The sequence below is a fragment of the Lissotriton vulgaris genome, chromosome 9, assembly GCF_964263255.1.
Source record: "Lissotriton vulgaris chromosome 9, aLisVul1.2, whole genome shotgun sequence".
Classification (NCBI taxonomy): domain Eukaryota; kingdom Metazoa; phylum Chordata; class Amphibia; order Caudata; family Salamandridae; genus Lissotriton; species Lissotriton vulgaris.
Window position 1 is genome coordinate 791,302,727 of NC_141697.1, and position 9,418 is coordinate 791,312,144.

Sequence of the window (9,418 nt, forward strand, 5' to 3'; positions counted from 1 at the left end):
TGGAACATTGCAGGATTAGCAGCCAAATTTGAATCTCAGGAATGGCATAATTATATTAATAAATTCCAAATCATATGCCGGCAAGAAACATGGGCGGTCGATCCAAGCGAGTATAGTTTAGAGGGGTACAAATGTTTTTCTGTCCCGGCCATAAAGTCATCATCGGGTAGAGCTATTGGGGGACTAATAATGTATGTAAACCTTCACATTCAGGGAGTATGGTCTAGTTTTAACTGGTACTCACATAACATACAAGTTGTAGGGTTTCGTTTTAAAAGATTAAATCTCCTTCTACTTAATTGGTATAATGCTGTCGGCATGATGGCAAAGGGGTCCGTTGTTAAGGAACTGGACTCCTGCCTAGAAAAGTTGATCTCCTCAAATGAGACACCAAACCCCCCAAGTATAATACTTTTGGGGGATTTGAACTGTCATCTCTGTGATAATCTAAAACCATTTAACAGAGACTGGTCAAGATGCACTATAGTGAAAGGGCCACACTTTGCTCATGTAACGGAGGGATGGGATCTAGAGAAACTAATGAAAAGGCACAATTTGGTCCACACTTTGGATCTTGTTGAGTTAGGTGAAAATGGAGACCTCAACCCAACATTCAGAGGTAGGGGTTGCCAGTCCTTTATTGACTTCATTCTAGTCTCACCCCTATTAAAGAGAAATATTAGTAACATGGCCATAGACACAAGCATCTTTAGTGACCATAACCCTTTGACACTTGTACTAAAAGGGTTTGATTTTAAAAAATTCACAAAGAGAACAGATGTTATGGAAAAGGCAGTGGATCAGGGAAGGAGGATTAAGTGGGCTAAGATTGATGGAGACAGATTTTATAAAAGATTGATAACAGAGGGACTAAACGCCATAAACACATGTCTTGATCCTCTAGTGGAAGGAGCGCTAGTGGTCAGCGCATTTGAAGAAATTGCACGTCATGTAGATAATCTTCTGAAGACCTCTAAAGATAGTAAAGTGGCTTCCACCCCACGTTGGTTCGACTCTGTTTGTACTAAGGCGCACAAAAAACTGAAATTTAGCCTCCATGCTAAACCCAGGTGTTGGACCCGGCCCGTTGGGCAGGTTCACCCCTAGACTTTTTGCTTTTTACTAGCCTGTTTATGGAACCTGGTGTTGGTGATTTTAGGCCTCTGCGCACTTTTTCACTGTGGTACAGTGTAAAGTGCTTGAGCTCTCTGTGAATGTGTGGTGAGTGACCTGCCCTCCCATAGGAATGAATGGGGAATATGTATGCCCATGGTAGTTCCTGATGCGTGGGGAGTGCAGGGGCGAGTTTGGTATGAGCGAACTCGTGAGAATGAATGCTGCAAAATGATGTATGCGGCATGACTGTGTCTAGTCTAGAAGTACTACTTTTGGAAGTTGGAATATTTGTGTAAGTTGGTGCTAGCGTGTGATTGGCTGGTGAGCCTGGCCCAGAGTGCCTGGGCCTGCTTGTGGATTGACTGTCTGGTTTGAGGATGACAGGGGCTAGAGAGCCCAGGAGGTTGTCTGAAGTCAGCCCATGGATGAAAGGCAGCATCTGCTGCCAGGGAAGTGGGAGGAGATGGCACCTGATAGTGAAGGGCTGTGCCTGCCTAACTACAAAGCTGGCTCCACCTCCCGCTGGGCGACTGACACCTCTGTCCCTGATACTGAAGGGGACTTCCCTCTAAACCAGTCTAGCTGGTTCTCACACTGCCTGCTTCAAAGGACTTCAAAGGACTTCAAAGGCTTTTCAGTGTATAAGAAGGGGCTGTGTCCCCTTCCAAAATGTTCTTGTTTCTAACTTGAATCCGCCAGGGGCATGCTGCTGCTGGGGCTCAGGGGAATCCCTGGGCCCTGCCCAGCTCCTGGACATCTGATGGACTGCTGGGGGACTCTTCCTGGCTGTCCCCCTGCCTGGCTGCATCTTTAAGGACTTTTTGCTGGACTTCTTGAGCTTTCTGTGGACCCTTCTTGCTGTAGGGGTCTGCTCTGGGGACCTTTGGCGCCTGGGAGCGCTGTGCTGGGATCCTAGCGCTTGAGAGCGCTCCTGGCTGCATTTTGAGCGTTTCGTTGCACGCATTTTGCATGAGGATTGGCGGGTGCCACCCCGCTTAGTTGATTATTTACTTTGCGAGTGCCCACCTCGCTGATTGCCAACTTTACTTTCGGCTGCCCACGCCGATATTTTGATTGCCTGTCCACCTGCCTGCCTAGGAGAAGGGCCGCTGCGCTGCCCGCAGCGACCCGGAAGTGCTAGGCCGGCCGGCCAATCCCAGCGCGGCTGGCCGGAAGTCCCGCCCCCGCAGCCCGGGTGCCGAGGAATGGCGACCGCGAGCCCGGGGAAGGAAGGGAGAGAAGAGGACGCATGGCGGCGGGTCGGCCGGGCACCCATGAGCTGAGGGAGCCCGACGGCATCTGTGGAGAAGGGCCGGGTGATCACCGCCGGGCCCGAGAAGAGGAGAAGCTGCGTGGCCGCTGCTGGGGGCTCCCGGGTGTCGAGGGAGCCCTGGCGAGGGAGAGGAAGGCCAGCGCGAGGCTCCCCGAATGGAGGGAGAGCCTCGAGTGCAGAGAGCAGCTGTGCTTGCAGGCGGGGCTCCGTGGCGGAAGAGGAGCCCCGCGCTGCCCAGAAGAGGAAGCCGCCGCCCGGAGGAGCCCCGCACAGGAGAGCCCGGTGAGTCAAAGGGCTGGGGGGCTCCGTGTGGACCGGGTGAGACGGGGGCAGTGCTGTTGCTGCTCCGTGAGGGGGCAGATGGAATTTTGTGGTGTCGGGGCACATTACCGGTGCCCGCCCCCCTCCCCGTGGGCTGCTAACATGTAGGGCGGCCCCAGATGGCAGCGGGCCGCCCCACCGAAGAGAGCATTGTTGGTGTTGAGCCCTGAGAGAGGCTCGTGGGGGCATTTTGGTCTGTTTGGAGCCCGAGGGGCTCCCTGCCGCATTTCTTTTGCTCGAGTCCCCCGTGAGGGACTCCAACGACCCCCGCAGTTTGAGAGAGCCTGTGTGGCTCAGAGGGGCCATATTTTGTCCAGAGCCTGTGTGGCTCCAGCGTGGCGCAGTTCGCGCCTGAGGGCTAGTGAGAGCCCTGCCGCAGTTTTGCATCCCAGCTGCCCAGCAATTAGTGAGCGGCTGCACCGTTTAGGCGCAATTTCAAGAGAGTCCCTGTGTGGGACAGAGAGGGCACAGTGGTGCCCGGCCTTCACAGTTGCCCAGCACTTTGTGGGCAGCTGCTACGCTTAGGCATTTTGTACTGTGAGACTGGCGCTGCATGGCAGCGCACCCTGACTTTGGACTCAGGGCATCTTTGCCCCACAAGGCCAGTTGGCCTAGGGACTGCCACAGGTAGTGGCTTATGTAGGGTTGGCGCAATGTGATTTCTATGCTTTTTAATAGTTATTGCTAATGCGAGTTTTTGCGCTATTGATTTATTATGCACCTCTGAATGTGTTACTGCATCATGTGTCTTTCTTTCCATGCGCTGCACCTCTGAATGTTTAGTCATCATGTGTCTTCTTGCGCTGCACCCCTGAATGTATTTTATTGCATCATGTGCTCTATTCTTAACACCTCTGAATGTTTATGGCATCATGTGTTTCTCTTTATTACTCCTCTGAATGTAGGTTATTGCATCATGGGTAATGTGTCCTTTTCCTAGACCCCTAAACGCTGAGTGATACTTAGGTGGTTGTCTTTTCTACTCCTCTGAATGTAGGTTTATTGCATCATGAGTAATGTATTCTTTCTTAGACCCCAAAATGCTGTGTGATACTTAGGTGGTTCTTCTTCTTTAGTACAGGTGGTCCTAGTAAGGTCCTGGTTCCTGTTACCAGTGGTTACTGGTTGTGATCTTTGTGATTACCATTTTATGTTTATTATTTCTTATTCTAGAAGTGCTATATCTGATTTTGACAGGCGCCCATGTGGCCCTGTCTTGTGTACATAATCCCTGTGAATATTGCCCGTGCCAGTTGGCACCATGTATATGTGTGATTTTATCTGGTGTGTTTTTACAATACAAAAGTTATTTTTATAATAACCTTGTGTGGAGTCTCTTTTGTGGTGTGCCTAGTATGTTGTTGCTGTTGTGCGCTGGCGCAAATGCTTTACACATTGCCTCCGAGTTTAGCCTTACTGCTTGAGCCAAGCTACCAAGGAGGTGAGCAGAGGTTATCTTGGCGTGTGACTTCCTTGCCCTGACTAGAATGGTGGATTCTGCCTGGCTTTGGCGTCAGCCTTAGCCTACCAGAAATAGCCAGTTCTAACACCAGGGATAAGCTCATAATAGCACAGAACAGAACTGAATATAAAAAAGCATTGAATGGTCGGAAAAAGAGTTTACAAATTCAAGCCTGGGAGGATTTAAGGGAGGCTGCAGAAAGGCGAGACATTTCAGGTTTCTGGAAGGTCATTAATACCCCATGCTTCCAGGACCCAGGAGCACCTAAAATAATGAACACTATCTTACCTGAACAATGGCAGACCCACTTCCAGAGCCTTTACAACTACACAGGACACTTAATCCAGGGGGTAGGACCAAGGTTAACCCAACATTCAAAACTGGACTTTTCCCTGAAAGAAGTAGAATTGGCAATAGTAGGGCTCAGCAAGAATAAAGCACCTGGCCCTGACGGAATACCCCCTGATCTTTACCTGAGCAATATAGATCTCTGGGCCCCGCTGCTTACGAGGGTTCTGAACGAGGCAGTGGTGGCAGGACTGCCTCGCTCTTGGTCAACAGCAACTATAGTGCCGATCTATAAAAAGGGGAATCGCGATGACCCTCAATGCTATCGCCCTATATCTCTAATAGACGTGACAGCGAAAGTATTGGGGCGCGTCATTCTACACCGTTTGCAGGAATGGGCTGATGAGCACCAGGTTTTGACAGATGTCTAATATGGCGTCAGGGAGGGCAGATCCACTACCGATCAATGTTTGAACCTGTACCTTCTGGCAGCAAAATACACCATCGCTGGTAGTGGGACTATATATATGGGGTTCATGGACCTCTCCGCGGCTTTTGACCGTGTAAACAGAGAAAAACTTTGGTTGTTATTGTTAAGTCTAGGAGTGGATCAACCCCTTGTAGATGTCCTACAAACTCTACACTGGAATACGTCTGCAAGTGTGAGGTATAACCAAGAGGGAAGTAAGACTGACCCCTTCGTATGCACTAGCGGAGTGAGGCAGGGCTGCATTTTAGCGCCCTTCCTATTTTCTATATATATCAATCTCCTGTAAAAAGAACTCTTTAAGTTACAGGTAGATTCGCCCCAAATTGGCCATCGAGCGGTGCCGGTATTACTTTATGCCGACGACGCGGTATTGTTAGCCAGAACCCCGTTGGGGTTGCAGAAGTTGATTGACGGTTTTGTCGATTTTAAGGCCAAACTTGATTTATCGACAAACCTGGAAAAATCTTATATAATGTCAACATGATCAAAGGAAAAAGGTAAATTTATCTATAACATCGGATCACACAAGATTGGCCAGGTTAAGACCTTTTCATACCTTGGCGTACTGTTTGACAATTAATTGAACTTCAAACCCCTGGTGGAGAAACATGCAACGAAGATGGCGGCGTCATCAGGAGCCATTATGGGGTTCGGGCGAAGACTCGGTAGATGGTCCCCAGAGCAAATACTAAATTTGTATAGGTCAATTTGCTGTGCTAAGGTTACTTACGGTGCAGAAGTATGGGGTTTTATAGACAAAAAATTGCAACAGATACAGGTGGAAGAAAATAAATTCCTCAGAAGAATTCTGAAATTACCACAGAGTGCCCCGGCCTACATTATTCATGAGGAAGTTGGAGAGTCTTACATTGAAGACCGGATTAAAGTTAAACCTCTCTTGGCTTGGGTTAAAATCTGGACCAACCCTGACGCGGCCTTCACAAGACAAATTATAACAGACTGCCTCAAACGTGACAAAGGGGGTCATATACCCTGGCTGAAGTACATCAAGGACTCTTTGGAGGAGATTGACTGTAAAAATTTCTTCACAGTCCCAGAATCCCTAACTGCTGAGAATAAAACAATGGTTAAAAAACTCTTCTCAGAATGGTCACGCATGACTAGGGCAGAGAGGGAAAGACGCAAGCCCACTGTTTCATCTTATTGCCAACTAACAGTGAAGCAAGGAATGGAACCATATTTGAGGGTCATGCATAATGCTCAGGACCGATACCATATGACCCGTTTTAGACTGAATATGCTCCACCACTTATTTGCGGTTCCCTCCGGGTTCACTCTTACAGTGGAGGCGAAGGGTACCTGCGGCTGCGACGCTAGGTCTACGCAGGATACCCTTCACTTTGTTTTGCTATGCCCCTTTTATTCCGCCCCAAGACGTAAATTTTTAGTTGGGATCCTGAAAGAAACAAAACTCAGACAAGCAAAAATGGCCTTGAAGTTTCTACAGGAAGCTACAGATGCCCACACACTGTTCTGTACTGTAAGCTTCATCCGGGTAGCATTGCGGCTAAGGAATACTAGAGAAAATTGACTCTAATGCCATTTAATCCCGTAAAGACAATTCCTTTCCCCTAGCCTAATGAAATATGTTTTTAGCCAACTTTTTAATTCATACCTTTTTTTAAAAAAAATTGTATTTAATATTTGTGTGTATACTGTGTATGTGCTTTTATGGTGTCTTTTTAAGTACCGAATAAAGACTAATAAATTGAAAATTGAAAATCAAACTTGAAACATAAAGAGAGATGGTTATAAAAAATGATTACAGATGATTTTATATAAAGTTTTAGTTCAGTATCAAGTTGGGCCTTTGCAGAATCTAAAAATGTGAAACCATGACTGGTATTTTTGTCTGGGAAAGGTGGAAACCCTATGTACAGCACTCATGGTGAGCCTGCTTCATCCAGTGTGCATGTTGTAATGGTCTTTAAATTGCAAAAAAATTACCATGACTTTCCGAATGGAACAAAGTACCGCAGAAGAGGCCCCACTATTGATGTGTACAGTGGGAAAGCATCTGCTCTTTTCTGTTAGTTTCTCTTTTTTAGCACCACAAATTGTCCTTGGCTCTCAAAGAAACTTATATTATTTCCCTCATAGAGGTGGGCAGCCACTGAAAGCTTGAACCAGGCTCGAGCCAGATGCCTGGCTCTGTTTCAGTTCAAGGTCCTCTTCCCAGGAACTTAAGAGAGAAATGCTCTTAACTTTGTTCAGTCCCTATATATATATGAGATATGCATACACTGTAAGAATGTCAGATGTATTGGTCGCCCCAGTATTTACACAAATAACAATTTAAAAACCACTATATTTTTTTAATAGCGCTACAGTGCTACTCATCATAATGCAGGGTGTCAGAGCGCTTTACAGCACACATACACATTATACATTGACAATAAATTATATGTGTGTACATCAATATAAAGCATATGGTAAATAAGACAGGGAGGGCTACAAGGTGTACGAGTCACATGTAAATACCTCACTGTGCTATATTAGAAGGATTACAATTTACGACTGGATTACAGTTTACGAACTACGTGTAACAAAAGGATCTCTGTCTTAAAAACAGTAACCCACTTACCCTTTTACACAAAATATAAATCAATCCATCTGGGTGTTACATAATGGGCTTTGCCGGCGACTTAATAACCCTCTCTGCTACTTTGATTCAAAACTGGGACTAGACAAAACACAGATCTTTTTACCAAATATGTTATCCTCCAGAGTTATCTTACCATTATTATTATTCCCTGAGATTTAGCTGGCACACAAAGATCTCTGCAGCAGGTGCCTTAACCCCATATCAATATTTTGGCACAACTCCGATGCAAAATCTATTTTGTTAAATATTGTAATACGCTCAAATGTACTCATTATAGACCTGCTAAACATTTATGAGGTTTTAAAATCTGATGTCACATCCTCTGAGGTCATGGGTTGTAATGCCACTTCCTGTGATGTCACATGTAATGATGTGCACTTCCTGTGATGTCAAACGCAGTGAAGGTCACTTCCTGTGATGTCACGTGCAGTGACATCATATTCTGCCGTAGTTGGTGATTCCCCTTCTTCTTTTTTAAGACTTGAACCCTTTTAAGGTCTCGACTAGCGTAGCTGCGCACATGCGCAGATCGCTCGGCAAGATTTTATGTAAATAAGTACTTTTAGAAAAGGGCTTTAAGCCCTGCCCCTCATTCCATTGGCCAGCACCAGCCATTGGAAATTAGCTGTCCGTGTTGCCTCCCTTTGGCTTTTTTGTGCCGGCCCACTTGGACTACCTCGCCTGCTTTACGTTCGTCGTAAACATTTTCTTATCTTTATGGGGCCATGTGTTTCAAACAAGCTCCGGTGCGATCCTCTTTCGCTTTTGGGTGCGGCACTCAGTACATGCTGCGCTGCTCCGCGTTGTTGTACCGGGAGAGAACGTATTGCTGACACGAAAAGGAGTGACCAGTAAACAAGTAATGCTGATGCGTCATGACTTATCATTAGCAGTAATTTCATACATTGGCACAGTGACAGAGACCATGTGGTGTTTTGCTTCCGGACACCATATATTGTCGTGACCTGTGCTCAGTGATTCACCCATTATGCCCATCAGTCCCGCACCTTTTATCTCCCCATTGCGCTTGTTACACCCATTTTGCCCGCCAGTCCCGCATCTTTTATCTCTCCATCACGCTTGTTGCACCCATTATGCCAGTCAGTCCCCGCACCTTTTATCTCCCTATCGCACTTGTTGCTTCTCTTGCTGCGCAGAGCCCTCGCTGTCATGTCAACCCCTTACTTCCCTTTCCAGCACAACCCTCTTACCTACCCCATTTTTCTTGCCCAGCCCTCACCGTCCTCCTTTGTATCCAAAGCCTTCGCTGCCTCTTGGATGCTAGCAGCGCCCACAACCATCTCCTTACCTCCACTTTTGTTTGCCGATCACTCACTCCACCCCATTAGCTTGCAGAGGTCTGAGGCGCAGTCTGACGTGTGAAGAATGGAAGGTTGGCACAGGGAGTGTGTGCGGCCTATGACATGCGTGGCACGGCATTTCATAAAATATTGTACGGTCATCAGGACAAAAGTCTGCAAAGTGGTGGACATGTTCTTTTATGCACGTTTCTAACTTGCACCACGTGGCGTGGGAAATGCTTCATGGCACTGAGAGTCCGTTCGTTGTCTTGTATTGAGTTGTCCACAGGAGGGGGGAGGGATATTGTCGTCTGGGTGAAGTTACTTACTAAGCATTAGTGTTTATTTGATATCACTGTGTTAAGCCCTGAGCCGCTTCATGGCACTAGAGGACACTTAAGGTGTGTCATTTGCGTCCATATCGCATTACACCCACCCGATAGACTCTAACCTCAGCCTCGCCCTCCCTCTTTCATGAAACTGGACTTATTTAACACCCCTCCCTACAGATCTGAAGTATTCCTGAGTAACAAGTATGGGG